Here is a 16,430-nt window from a genome sequence, read left to right on the forward strand (position 1 = left end):
CTACGGCTTTGAATAGAATATCCTTGACAATATTGTCAAGATTATTCCGTGTTCTATCGTCCGATGTCCATTCCGGTTTTGGCTTTTGTACGTATTGTGGAGCATCCGGGGATATAACAAACGCCGTATTGATTTTTAATATTTCTATAGGGCCAGTGGAAATAACTTCCCACATTTCATCGTGTAAAGCCGATAAGTGTACCTGCATACGAACTTTCCAATCATCAAATTTATCAAGTGAGAATAATAGATTTTGAGCTAAATCTTTCTTCATCATCATCACGAGAGATATGAAAGATTAATCCAATTCACACACTTTGTAGAATGGATCTGTCTAGCAGTCAGAAACGGTTGACCCAGTTAGGCACGTGCTTAGATAGCAATTTGGCCTAAATAGACAACCTGCTCTGATACCAATTGTTGGTCCCAAAAGAGGTAAGGTGAAAGTCTAGAGGGGGGGGGGGTGAATAGACTTTCAAACTTTTTCGCACAGCACAACAATTGCTAAGCCAGAGATAAACCAAAACTCTTAACTAGATTGTTAGAGTATGGTGCACAGCGGAAATAAATAAACATAAAGTGTGTGTGAGATTGTGTGAGCAGTATATCTCGTCTAGAGCGAATATGTAAAGAGCGGTAAGTAAAGAAAGCAGTAAAGAACACAAGACAATTATAGTGGTTCGCGAGGTGGTGTAATCCTCCTACTCCACTTGCTCTTATCTCCAAGAGCAATTCACTATATCTACCACTCCTTGGTTCCAAGATACAATGAATTTCCGTGATCTAGTGCTTTGATCACACAGCCCGCACTAATCACGCCCAGTGACACCACACTGCTGCTTCGGGTTTCACGTCGCCGCACTACTATCCCAGGATTTCACGACTCCGCGTTACTTTCCCCCCGTCTTCCACACTCCGGTAGAAACGTATCCCGTGATCTAGTGCTTTGATCACAAAGCCCGCACTAATCACGCCCAGTGCCTCCGACACTGCTGCTTCGGATCTCACAGCTCCATGTGACAATCCAGGATTTCACAACTCCGTGCTACTTTCCTCCCTTCTCTTGTTTTGCTCCAAAACAGGTGTTGTCTTGCTTCCAACTTCTGAGACTCTGTAGATGATCTTCAATGATGCGCAGGTCTCTTTGATGAAGATAAACACTCTGGAATGATTTCTCTTGATAGCTCTCAGTGTTTTCTCTCTTTGAATATATCAAGTAAAGCACTTGATATTTTTGCTCTGCTTTGCTCTGTTTAAGAACTCTCAGAATATTTCTCTTTTGAAGCTCTCTGAGTTCTTTTTCTTTTCTCACTTCTCACTTGAAGATTTTTGGTATGCTCTGTACCAAATGAGATTTTTGCTCTATGCTCTTTCAAGCTTAATTGCTCTATTCGATCCCTTTTATGGATTCGAATTTTCTGCTCTTGCTCTCTTGTATGCTCTTTTGTTCGTGAGTTCCCCCTGTCTTCAAGTCTTCATATCTTCATCATTTTATATCTGGGTCTCAGTTTTGGTGTAGAATGGCTTCTCTGATTAGCTCTGGAGGGGTCCTTGTATCTTTGGGATTTAAAAATATTCATTAATTTAATCCCATACTAGTTAAACTAGTATTTTTCCTTGTGAGAATATTTTCACTGTAAGTTCATCTTCATCTTCTTCATTCTCACGTCTGGGTGTTCTCAGACTTCAAACTCGCTTTGAACTTCCACCCAATTTGAATTTCTCCTTTGTAATTGACTCCCAATTGACTTTGACTTACAATTGGCTCCCAAACTGCTCCTGGTGCTTTCAATTGCTTCTCAATTTGAATTGTTGACTTTGACTTCGAAATTGGCTCCCAGACTTCTCCTGGTCTTGAATTTCATCTCAATTCAATTTGATCTCCATGTCTTCTTTGAATCGGTCCCCAACTTGAAATTGCATCCCAACTTGTCTTCAATTTCAATTCTACGCTTCCCCAACTTGAAATTGCATCCCAACTTGTCTTCAATTTCAATTCTACATTGGCTCCCATCTTGAATTGATTCCCATTTCTCTGAAACTGGCTCCCATCTTCCCATTTCTCTAATTTCCACTTGTAATCGGCGCCCAAAGCATCCCAACTTGTCTTCAATTTCCCATTTCTCTGAAACTGGCTCCCATCTTCAATTCATTGATTCCATCCCCCATCTTCTTCCCATTTCTCTAATTTCCACTTGTAATCGGCGCCCAAAGCATCCCAACTTGTCTTCAATTTCCCATTTCTCTGAAACTGGCTCCCATCTTCAATTCATTGATTCCATCTCCCATCAATTCCCATTTCTCTGAAACTGGCTCCCATCTTCAATTCATTGATTCCATTCATTGATTCCCATTTCTCTAATTTCCATTCATTGATTCCCATTTCTCTAATTTCCACTTGTTCCATTTCTCTAATTTCCATTCATTGATTCCCATTTCTCTAATTTCCACTTGTTCCATTCATTGATTCCCATTTCTCTAATTTCCACTTGTTCCATTCATTGATTCCCATTTCTCTAATTTCCATTCCCATTTCTCCATTCATTGATTCCCATTTCTCTAATGGAGCCATTTCTCTAATTTCCATTCCCATTTCTCTGAAACTGGCTCCCATCTTCAATTCATTGATTCCCATTTCTGCGCCCAATTCATTGATTCCGCCCAAAGCATTCATTGATTCCCATTTCTCTAATTTCCATTCCCATTTCTCCATTCATTGATTCCCATTTCTTTCATTGATTCCACCCAAAGCATTCATTGATTCCCATTTCTCTAATTTCCATTCCCATTTCTCCATTCATTGATTCCCATTTCTCTAATTTCCATTCCCATTTCTCTGAAACTGGCTCCCATCTTCAATTCATTGATTCCCATTTCTCTAATTTCCACTTGTAATCGGCTGGCTCCCATCTTCAATTCATTGATTCCCATTTCTGCGCCCAATTCATTGATTCCCATTTCTCTAATTTCCACTTGTAATCGGCGCCCAAAGCTTAAACTAGCGCCCAACTCCATCACATTAATTTAATTTGGCTTCTCAAATTTTACTTTGTAAAATTGTTAATGGTGAGTTTCGAACTTGAGCCATTTCGCATAATATATCAAACATCATCCACTTCGTCTGTACAACTTTTAATTAAATCTCTAATCACATTTGATGTAGTCCTTTCTTTTCATAGATGCTTGATCTCCAAGTCAATTTCATGCATTCTTCCAATATTAATTTTCTTCACGAAAATTCTTCTGGGATATCTTCTTTGAGTAGCATTGACGTGATTTATTGTATCATTCATCTTCTTCTTCACTTTGTCATTTTTCTCCAGACAAATTCTTGATTTTAGGCTTTATATCTTCTTCTTCTATTTTCATGCATCTTCCTCTATTTTTCTCTTTTCCAATTTAAATAATTTCCCGATCATGGTCTAAGACTCTACTAGACCTATAAATAAATTTGGGGGATCTACAAATACAAATTTGGCATATCAAAACCATTACACTTTATTCCTAACAAAGAGATATCTATAGAGAGTGTTCTTATAATGGAACTATAAGTACTCTTATTCGATCAAGAATTAGGGTTACGATTTTGAGAAGACAAAAACACTCCGACATATACTAAGAGATCACATCTTTGATTATCATGACTCTTCTCAAGAAAATTTGTTCTTGTTGATTATGATGAAGAACTCGAGAAGAGATATCGTTGCTTAAACGAAAAGGACGCTAAGATCACACAGTTGTGGGAACAACATTGGACTGCGTCATTGAAGTGGACTGCATCATAGTTAGGTCTCCAAGTGAAGGGATTTCATTGGACTTCTGTATGCACGACTCTCCATCTTCAACAATCCACTAAATCAGTGTAGACTGGGTACGTACCTTGTGTGGGGCACTTGGGTGAGATTATTGTTCTCTACCTTTGTACATTGGATTATTTGTTAGTGGATTGGACGCCTATGTGATCGTCCCCCAGATGTAGATACATACTGTATCGAACTGGGTAAACATCTTGTGTGTTGTTCTTTTCGCTGTCTGCCTTAGTTTACTCTTTCCGCAAGTTAATTAGTGATTAATCTATCTGACTGATATCATCGCTGAATCTGTCAGACAAATTCGTCAGTCGTTTAATTAATATCGTTAAATTGAGAAAATGCAAAATTACAAAATACATATACAATAAAACTATAGTATAAATAAAACATAGTGGGGTGGGGTAGGGGCCCCTTCCAAGCGTGGGCCCTGGGCAAGGCCGGGCCTGGGTGTGTTTACACTATGATATATACAATTCTTATTTACTACGGAGTATTACTAATGCAAATTGCTATAACGAAATCACCTCTCAAGATTAAGATAGTGGTCTGTTTGATCAGGCACCTGCCTTATATTAAAATTCACACAAACTGCTCAAAGAGGAGGGGAGTAAAATTTTTAGGTTTTCTAGTCTAGATTGATGCTCTACAAATAACATGAAATAATGGGAAGATATTTCTGCACACAAATTTTGAATCTTAAAGAAAAGAAAAAATTGGTTATGCTCATTTTTCGTGTCTAAGTTATCATTTGCATTGCACTTTTCGTCTCTTTACTAAGAAAATATTAGGTACGGAATTTGCAACTTTAGTATAGCTTATGGATAAAAGGTGAGCACAAAAAATTAATAAAAAGACAAAAAGTGCAATGCCAATAATAGCTTAAGGGTGAAAAGTGAACACGACCAACACTTAAAGACCAATATTAAGTAAATCAGAGTCATTATTGTGACAAGAAAAATAAGAAGAAATCAAACGCACGTCACATTATATGAAAAGTGAAAATTTCAAAACACAATCTGAAGCATCCTATGAAGTGCAAATTATGCCGTGCAACCGAATGCACCTTGCAAGGTGCATACGGTTGCAAAACAGCGTCGTTTTATTAAAAAATGACATGGATAACATAAAAAAAAAAAAAAAATTGGATGGCCATTAACTGCGTTATTCATATCGTATTTGCGGTTTTTGCACGCTTTCAAAGTTTTGGTAGTTTTGCGAATTTTGGTAGTTTGGCGTTTTAATTTTAGTATACGTGAAATCGCAATCACAATAGCAATCGCAGTCATTTTCCTGATTTCTTGTATGGATCATATGATGGATGAGGCAGTAGATCAGAGAGATCAAGCAGTTGATGAATTGCATACGGTTCCAGGTTATTTTGCATTTGGTTTTTTATGGATTTGTGATCGTTTGCGATTATTTTGATTGTTGCAGTGTGATATATTGTTTAGGTGTTTATATTTAGTGTGATGTTGGTCATTCTAGTCTGAGATCATTCTTAATTCTGGGTGTTTATGTGTTTATGGTTTTCTGAATGAACGAAATATTTATTCATAATTTTTGAACTATATAACCAGAAGTTGTGAGCTATATATCCAGAATTATAATAGTATATATCAAGGATTTTGTGAACGGATACTCTGTTCTGGATTGTATATCCATAATTATGTCCAGAAATTGTGAGCTATATATCCAGAATTCTAATACTATATATCCAGAATTCTAATACTATATATCCACAAATTTCTAAACTGATACTCTGTTCTGGCTTGTAACATTATGCAGTCAGTGAAGATGTTGTTGTTGATTCATCAAGTTCAGATCCCATAGAGTTAGACATTGAAGGTTCTTCTTCAATTCCAGGTTTATATGTAGTTTTATATGCTCATAATTCAGCATTGTTATATTTTCATTCTTTTTCTATGGAAAATGTTATTCCTTTTGTAGAGCATGGCTGGATTTATTCGGCATTCCCCGCACCCCCTCTACTTAGGAATTATATTTTCAATGGAATGTGTATTATTTGTTATACTTGAGGTTATATATTGCATTTGCAGTTGAAGATTTGGTTGGTGTTGTTGTAAGTAACGGGGTTGAAGCTTATGAGTTGTATAACAATTATGCATATAGAGTTGGTTTTAGTGTGAGGAAGGGTAATCAACGGTGCAAGGTATATAGTAAAACAGTCCAAATGACGATGTTTATGTGTTCTAAAGCTGGTTTTAAGGTTAAGGCAAATGCTAGTGTTAGGGCAAATTCAAAAATTGACATAAGGACAGGGTGTGGTGCATGTGTTCAGTTTGACGTGGGTGAGGATGGGTTGTGGACGGTTACAAAACACGTAAAAGTGCACAACCACGAGTTATGTGCTGTAGACAAGAGTCATCTTCTCCGTTCACATAGAAATGTGGGTGATAATCAACTGCTATATTTAAAAGATTTGAAGAAGAGTGGTGTTGCAATGGCAGATGGTATTAGGTTTTTGAAACATCAAGTAGGGGGGTCTCCATTAATTGGTTTCACTAATCGAGATGCTTATAATTCGATTGCTTCTGATACATCAAAGCGTTTGGATGGAACAGATTCGAACTCATTAATTGAAATATTTAGGAAGAGGCAGTCGACTGAGTCTGATTTTTTCTTCAATTTTGAAGTTGATTGCGATTCAAGACTGTGCAGTTTTTTTTGGAGGGATGGTCGGATGAAACAAGACTATGAGTTTTTTGGGGATTTGTTAGTGCATGATACAACATATCGCACCAATAAATATGATATGATTTGTGGCCCTTTTGTAGGGATGAACCATCACTGCATGAATGTAATGTTTGGATGTGGTTTTTTGATGAATGAGAGGATAGAATCATTTGTGTGGTTGTTTAGAGCATTTTTAAGATCTATGAATGGGAAGTGTCCACAGTCTATCATGACAAATCAATGTGCATCCATGGCTGCTGCTATCTGTCAGGTGTTTCTAACATCACGTTATCGTCTTTGCATATGGCATATTGGTGAGAATTCGAAGAAGCATATCAAGGCGTTAAGGAATAATAAGGATTTCTTGGATATGTTTAACTGTGTGTTGAAATACACACAGACTGAAGCTGAGTTTGAATTTTATTGGACAAGGTATGTCCACTATTTTTTTTTTCATTCCAGTAAATGAATTATGGATATTTAGTATTAGAATTATGGATATATAGCATTAGAATTATGGATATATAGTATTAGAATTATGGATGTATAGTATTAGAATTATGTGAACATGTAGTAGTAAAGCATGGAATTTTCTGATTGTTTCTGAATTACATGCATTCAATTTATGGATTTATAGTATTGGAATTGTGAATATATAGTATTAGAATTATGGATATATAGTATTAGAATTATGTGAACATGTAGTAGTAAATCATGGAACTTTCTGATTGTTTCTGAATTACATGCATTCAATTTATGGATTTATAGTATTGGAATTGTGAATATATAGTATTAGAATTATGGATATATAGTATTAGTTGTCTGAACATGTAGTAGTGAAGCAGTGAGCTTCCTGTTTGTCTCTGAATTATATGCATTCAATTTATGGATTTATAGTATTGGAATTGTGGATATATAGCATTAGAGTTCTGAACATATGTCTTATCATTTTCAGGTTGGTGACTAACTATAAGTGTCACAAGAATAGTTGGATACAAAAGCTGTATAATTATAGGGAGAAGTGGTGTCCAGCATTCAACAAGGATTATTTTTCAGGGGGCATTTTATCGTCGCAAAGGAGTGAAACTACTAATCATTCGATTTCAAGAAGGTTGTCTAAGACTGCGGGTCTTTGTGATTTTTATTCATCATTTGTTAGTGTAATTTCTGAATGGAGAAGCAAAGAGAATGGTGAAGATTTTCGTTGTGCTCAAGGGGTACCCACTATGATGATGGAGCACGTGAAACTTCTTTTACACGCTAGAGAGGTATATACGATTGAGATATATTTTTTGTTTGAGGAACAATTTATGAAAGGCAATGCTTGTCATCAAGAAATGGTGTTGAATGATAGTTTTCAGTTCAAGTATCATGTATGGCGTCCAGATATAGATATTATAAGGCATGAAGTTAGTTTTAAGTTGGCAACCTTGGACATTTCGTGTAGTTGCAAGTTGATTTCCGAGTTGAGAATTTTATGTTGTCATTGTTTACGTATTCTTCATATACATTGTGTTTCTAGTATCCCTAATAAATATATCATGAAAAAGTGGACTAAAAAGGTTGCTGATGGTAGGGATGTGAATACTGGTCCAATGTTTTATAGAGCTGGTGTCCCTCCTTCAATTTGGGTTGTGGAGATTTGTAGAAAATTTCAAAGATTGATTGCATCTAGTCAAGATAACAGTGTAACTAGGCAGTTCTGCGATGAAGCAGTTGAGGATGCAAAGAAAAAGGTTGAAGCTGAGATTGGCTATGTGCTTATTGAAGAGTGTTGTTACACCCCGTGTTACGACCCCTAAAACCAATTAATCATTTAATCAGTTACCCAAAAAAAAGAATTAAATTCCAGTAATTAATTAAGAAAGGTCCACCATGGTCCATGGGCCCTTATCCCTAAAACCAATCCCCTAGTCCTATAGGAAATAGAATTAGCAAACCCATACCACTTGGACCCTAATTAGGACTCTTAAATATATAAATAGGGGGCCTAGGAGGCACTTAGATCCCACACCACAATAATCTCTCACCACACAAGAAGTTCCAAGAAATCCCCTAGGAGAAATCAAGAAAGAAGGAATCTTAAAGAAAGACCATTCATAGCCAAGAAAATTAATTAAGCCTAAGAGGTAACCCATGTCTCAACAAAACCTATTTTCCTTGCTATAATTATCTTCTTTGGCCTCCTCTCTATACTTGTGTCTTGATGAATCGTTTATGATATTGATGATATGTTCTTGATGATTGTGAGATGATTTTATGTGTGATCTTGATGATCTTGATGATGATAAGAGGTTCTTGATGATTATGTGATGTTCTTGATGAATCTTGATGTTTTGGCAATTAAAAGATGAACTATGATTTTATTGATTTGAATATGATTAGAGCCCTAGGTTAAAATTGGGAATTTCGTATTGTGTTATTCTTGATATAATTGGGTGGGATTTCACATGTTCGGGTGTTGATTATGTTTAGAAGTCATGATATGATATGTGCTATATGATTCTTGCTTCTGATCCGTTATTTGTCTACGTGGTGTCATCAATTGCGTTTAAAAGTGTCTAAGCATGGTTTCGGGTTCCACAACGGATCCCGAAACGTTTATTTTGATAAAGAGTCAGTGGGGGGTAGGTGGGGGTAGGGGGACCCGCCACCTGCCCGCTGCCCGAGAAGGGCGTCGCCGGCAGCGGGCAGCCGGCGGGTAGCCTTCCACCCACCAGCTACCCGCTGGAAATTGTCCACCTCGGGACTCCGACTTCCCCGTTTGATGTTTCCCCGACCCTCGTGGTGTCCCAACGGACTCCGTTTATCGTGCCTAATTCTAGTTTGATGTTTCGGGTACCGTTCGTAGGATAAATGAGTCTTATATATCGCATGCTAGTGAATTGGTATCCCGCTGGCCTAGGTAAAGGAAATATGAACCCCTTAGGATTATTCCTAGTATGTGGATGACTACGCATAGGTTTCGTTATACGTTTTCTCCCCTTTTCCCAACGTGTTAATGTGGGTTGCATGTGCTTGCTATGTGTTATGTGTGCATGATACCCCAATTTGGTTGCGATCAAATTGGTTATTCCTGAGCTGCGGTTCAGAAGCTGGCTAAGGTCAGAATTACACTCTCGGGCTACGATCCACCTTTGGTTGCAATCAAACGTTTTACATGAGCTGCGATTCATATTCCTGGCCGCGGTCAGATGACTACTCTTGGGATGCGGTCTACTGTTTGGTTGCGATCAAACATTATGATGAGCTGCGGTTCATCGGTCGGTTGCGATCGACCCCTTTGTATTGCGATACGAGGCAGGGTTCTGCGGGGCCGTGTCAAAGCTATATGCGCTGACCCTCATGTATGGGCATGCGATTGGTCCTGTGGCGCCACCAAAGTGTGCGTGTGTGTGATGAGATACGAATTGGAATGATGATATGAATGAGATGAAGTGAATCTGTGACCATAGGATTTATGCTAGTATCTTTATATGCTTGATTATAACTGTTGAACGTGCTTACCCCTATCTGTCGAGTCTATTCTTGGTTTTAAAACTAGTGTCTCTTAAGTATATATCTTCCTGCTTCAAAATGGTTTTCGTATATCTATATATATATATATATATATATATCTATCTATAATGTATTTCAACTCGTTGGAGTGGGTTACCGGCATCTCTCGCTGAACAGATATATTTGGCTTTCAGGCACAGATGAGTAGACACTGGAGCGCGCTAGAGATTTGGAGCGTAGAGTAGATAGTTTCCCTTTCGACCTGCGTGCCATGCTTACATATTGACATTATTGAGGATTTTAGTTAGTTAGCCTGTGCACCTGAGCTCTCTAGCTCAGGTGTGGCATAACACCCCGTACTCTTATGTTATGTTTTGGGATTTAATGAAAATTTACCTTTATTTTATAAGTCTTAAAAGTTTTAAAATTTCTGGGTGTTACAAGTGTGGTGTTTCATCTTCAAGTGGTGTCATTCAAAATCCTTCAAACCGGAGATCAAAAGGTGAGCGTAATGTAAGGAGGAGTAGTGTTATTGAAAAGAAGTACAGTGTTGCAAGGGGGAGGAGGAGTGCTGCAAATAAAGTTGCTTCGAGTACAAAGGGTGCTGTTCAGTTGTTGGTTTTGGAAAGTCTATCTGAGATTGCCAGGGATGGGTACCTTGTACATCCAAGTTCTGGGAGTTCGGAGTTTTCTCAGTTTAGTAATGATTTAGATGATAATGCAGTTTTAGATTGAGATTGGGGTTAATACAAGTTGTTAGCTGTTTTGAGGATATCAATTTACAAGTTTTTGATCTGTGTATTCAAAATTTTAGTACTTGTTGCTTTGCAGGTTTAAAGCTATATATCCATAATATTAAAGCTATATATCCATAATACTAAAGCTATATATCCATAATATTAGAGCTATAAATCCATATTCTGAGAACTATATGACCACAAATTATTGGACTTATATGTCAAATTAGTAAAAGTGTTCATAATGTTATATCAATATATCCACAATATTAAAGCTATATGTCCAGAATATTATAAATATAAATTAATAAATAGTTGAACTTGATGTTTACACTTATGTAAAATGTAATGTTCACAGTTGAACAAATATTCATAACTTTATATCAATATATCCACAATCTTAAACCTATATGTCCATAATCTTTGAAATATAAATTCATGAATATTTGAACTTTATGTTTACACTTATGTAAAATGTTAATAATTTTATATCCATATATACACAATCTTAAAGCTATATATCCATAATATGAGAACTATATATTCCGTGAATTTCATAGATCAGAATTTGCAAAAATTGTAATAAAGTTGTTACAAAACAATCCGTGAACTTCATAAGATCAGAAATTGCAACAATTGCAATAAAGTTGTTACAAAACAATGTTTGATCATAACAAAAAACGTTCAATAATCTTTGTACTTTTACTTCTTCTTGTCTTCAATCTTTGCAGCTTTCATGACCTGGCTTATGACGGTGTTCAGTTTTGATGTGATGATACAAGCAGCATACTTTGCCCTCAACTGACAAATGAAGCTAGCATGTAAATTAAGAAAAATAAATAATTAGTTTATTGTAATTTTGTTATCCTTTTTTTAATGTAGTTTGAATGTAATATATTTATGTTACTCTTACATTTGTGCGCATATGTTTCTTGAACCCAGGATCCTAGTTCTCGAGAGCTCCACCCATGTAAGTCTCCATATGCCGCATTACATATATGCCACAGTCGGTGACATTCTCAGCATTTTTCCAGTCCATGGCAAGGAACTCTACTGGCATGCTGTTCAGTTTGTGAGTCAAGGTGGATTGTCCTGCTACCAGGTATGCCTTGAATGCTTCAATCTGGTAAAAAATTAGCTCAATGTTCATAATGTTTTAAATTCTATATATAGGTGACAATAAGGAGTTTTTTAATATAATATAAGCTACCAGTGTATATGGACAGTCCCCATATTTATCAAGCTCTGAAACACCAGCAGGCAATTCCTTGTTGTCTATCACTTGAACCTTGGATTCCTTGACATTTATGCACACAACAAAGTAGTGTGCATGGCGATGCACTGGGAAAAATATCTAATTCCAAAACAAAAGGTATAGCGATGTTAATATTTATGGACATAATAAATTCAAATTACAGAAGATTATGTTAAAGATCAAATTTGAACAACTACATACCCATGTATTATTAACTGCATGGGTATACATTCATATTTCACAGAGTACTATATATCCATAATCATATAACTATATATCCACAATTTTAAAACTATATATCCACAAATTCAGAACTTTATAAAGGATCTTAATAAACTGAGTATATTCCAAGCTTCATGCATATATATCCATAAGTTCATAACTATACATCCAAAAATACATTACTATATATCCAGAATTCTTAACAGTCTGTTCACAGAGTAATACGTTCATATATTCACAGAGTACTACATATCCATAATCACATAACTATATATCCACAATTTTAAAACTATATATTCACAAATTCAGAACTAAATAAAGGATCTTAATAACCTTTGTATATTCCAAGCTTCATGCATATATATCCATAATAAATTATTAAATTCTTAAATTGAGTGTGTGTAATAGATCTTACAAGGTCTGCATCATTGATTTCCAGGTTTCCAAAAATTGATATTTCATAATTCAATCTATCATTGAAATTTTCCATCTTTTTCTCGGCTAGGAGACTTTTCATCCAATCATCAGATGGATCAAGCTGCAGCTGTTTTTGAATACACAGAATGCAAAAATGAGTATTCAAAAGGCTTAGAGTACTATATATCCAAAAATCTATACATCTAGAATTATAATGCCACACAGCTAGATTTTTAAAAATATGCATCTGCATGTCAAAAATAACTCTTACATGTGGCAGTGTGGTGAAGAATACTCGTTTTGGTATCCCAACAGCACGTTCTGTGTTCTTCAAAGTTAACCGCAAAGACCAAACATTCAAGAAGTCTATATCCAGCTTGACGTTGCTCAAAGTTGAGAAGTGACGCCTTGTTAGGTAGTAGTCACCATAGCTGAACAGCAACTCACTACAACACCAAAATAATAATAATAATAATAATAATAATAATAATAACAACAATAATAATAATAATATGAACTATCTAAGTAATTAAAAGTTTGCTATGAATATACGTGTTCAAACATACTCTTCTGGGTGTTCGTTAGACACACTCAAGAATGCATAGTTTGAGATGATTTTTTCCCGTGGAGTTGCAGTGCGTATAAAACCTGCATTCTGTGTCCAGTATGGTGACCTCAGACAAAGAGGTTTGTTCCTGAATCGTCACTAGGGTCTCTTCCTAACAGTCACGTCCTCAACATCAGACTCACTTTCTTGCATGGCACTGTTGTTTATATATCCACAGTGTTAGAACTTCATATCTATAATATTAAACCTATATGTCCATAATCATAGAACTATACATTCACAGATATAAAATGTTCATAATTTTATTATCCACAATTCCAAAGCTATATGTTCAGTTGTAAAAATGTTCATAATTTTATATTCATAATCTTAGAACTATAAATTCATAACGTTAAAGCTAAATGTAAATAACAAACTGTCAATTTACCGATCAAAGTCATCAACATCAGCATCAGCAGCAGGGGCACGATGAACATATCTTTGAAATGGGACTCTAACAAGTGGAGGAGTTACTTCTGCTCCCAAGGGCGTTGACAGTCCTGCATCTTCTCCAATTTGTTGAACCAAAACATCCAATGGTTGTTCCTCTTCAACTACTTGCTCTGTTTCTTGCTCATGTGGCTGCGGTTGGGATTCATTGCTGTGTATTCCCAAATCTAATGATGGAGCTTCAAATTCCATGGTTCTTGTTGTCTTCTGAAACGCTTACACCAACGAATCCACTGCAGCTGTGAAGGTTTCACTCCCAAAGAATATGTCATCCAACTGAGATTCAGTTGGAACGGAAGTTGATTCAATTGCACTTGCAGCACCTAGCATGTTTGATATCCCTGAGAATGCTTTCTTCATCACTTCAATAGGTGCGCCCTGCTTTCCAATTTCAGACATAGCTTCACCAAACTCCAGAATATTTGATGCTAGCTTTTGGAGCACACGAGTCACCCGGTCGACACTTGAGAGTGGCTCATTTGTAGGTGGTGTCGGTGTTGCAGTAGCAGGAGTAGAAGAAGTAGTAGCCTGTGAGGTGGTAGCAGCAGCAGTAAATGCAGGTTGTGGCAATGAGGTTGTAGCAGCAGCAGTGCTTGCAGGTTGTTGCAGTGAGGTGGTAGCAGCAGTCCTTGGCTTCTTAACCCTAGGAACAACCTTTCCCTTTCCAAACCCCCAGCCTTTTTTTCAGCCTTGACTCTCTTTCTTACAAGAGTGCTCGTCCAAGCAAGTATGCTAGGGTATGTCCTGTTGACCTTCATTCCTTTGAATTCTACTCAATCAAAGTAGAACAGCTACAAATTACAGAAGATTATGTTAAAGATCAATTTAGAATAATTTACCCATGTATTCTTAATTGCATGGTCACAGAGTAATGCATTCATATTCACAGAGTACTACATATCCATAATCACATAACTATATATCCATAATTTTAAAACTATATATCCACAAATTCAAAAATATACATTCATATCTTAATAAACTGAGTATATTCCAAGTTTCATTCATATATATCCATAAAATCATAACTATATATCCTAAAATACATTACTATATGTACATAATTCTTAACTTTTTGTTCTCAGAGTAATACATTCATATATTCACAGAGTAATATATATCCATAATCACATAACTATATATCCACAATTTTAAAAGAGTGAATTCCATTTTTTCTCCTACTGTTATAGGGGCGTTTCTAATTTTAGTCTACCTTAATTTTTTTTGCCACTTTATAACCACTATTATTGAATGTATTCCACTTTTAGTCCCACCGTTAGTATTTTCATCAAGAGGCCGTGTAATCTATGGGTATTTTGACCTTTCTTATCATCCAAGACTATGTTTGACTAAAGAAATGAGAACATTAAACCTAAAACCTAAGAAACCTCGCCGGCCCATGTTGGAACGAACGAAACGATGTAGCTTTGGCTTCCCATTCTCGTTGTTCGAAGAGCCATCTTCGAATATCGGTGGAGGAGGACGAAGCCTCTGGATTAAAAGAGAAGAGACAAACATAAAGAGACCAAAATACCCTTTGATTATACGGCCTCTTGACAGAAATATTAACGGTGGACTAAAAGTGGAACACATTCAATAACAGTGGTTGTAAAGTGGCAAAAAAAATTAAAGTGGACTGAAATTGGAAACACCCCTATAACAGTAGGACCAAAAATGGAATTCACTCATTTTAAAACTATATATCTACAAATTCAGAACTACATAAAGGATCTTAATAAACTGAGTATATTCCAAGCTTCATGCATATATATCCATAATAAATTGTTAATTATACATCTACAACTACATAAAATTCATGCAATTAGATTAAAGACAATAAGAACTGACCAATATCATTGTCATTGGCCCCCAACAGGTTCTGCTTCTATCTTCCTTTTAATTCTCTATCGAGTCAATGAGAGATTTGTATGTGTAGCCGCACCAATTGTATTCTTTAATCATATCAACATGAATCAATGACTTTAAGATTCTGCACTTGGAGTAGCGTGTGTGTTTCCTCGAAGCATGGAGGAAACGACAAAGACTACAAAATCCCTCTTGAACTCATCACCATGATCAGCTCTCCTAACAATCTCATCTGGCATCTGTGTTGTTATTGGTGAGCCTGTTGCAATACCCCACCTCCTTCTCCATGAAGTCAGCAGCAGTTTGTATTCACGGGTTGAGTTGTCTTCCATCTTTGTTCCCTCATTGACCTCCATACGCCCTCGCGGGATTCCCAACGTGTATTCAACATCTACCTCTTCAATGTGGAGAATATCATCCTCTAATACAAAATCACACCTTAAAACATTAAATTTGTCCAGCAGGTATTGCACCAACTTTGATTTATTGGTGCAGAGTTGGAGATGTAGAAGTCCACCAAATCCAATATCAACCACAGCTTGTTTCTGCTGTGTTGAGAGCCTCTGGACAAGATCAAACATCAACTTTGGCCCAATCCTCGTACTGAATTAATCTCCCCTTTTTTCTCTAGTCTGTGGTGCTTGGCGTCTTTTGCGCGAAGTTTGGCGCCCTCTCGTTGAAGTCTCTGTAACGGTTGTTTGCCTAGCAGGGTGTTCTTCATTAGTTGGATTAGAGCTCTGAGCTGCTTCTGAATTTAGGACTGCTACTGGTTCTTCATTAGTAGGATTAGAGCTCTGAGCTGCTTGTGAATTTAGGACTGCTGCTGTCAGGTACCCTGTTCTTCTTCTTTTTGTTTCTCTAAGAGCTTCACC

Source organism: Ipomoea nil, unplaced genomic scaffold, assembly GCF_001879475.1.
Source record: "Ipomoea nil cultivar Tokyo-kokei standard unplaced genomic scaffold, Asagao_1.1 scaffold0276, whole genome shotgun sequence".
NCBI lineage: Eukaryota > Viridiplantae > Streptophyta > Magnoliopsida > Solanales > Convolvulaceae > Ipomoea > Ipomoea nil.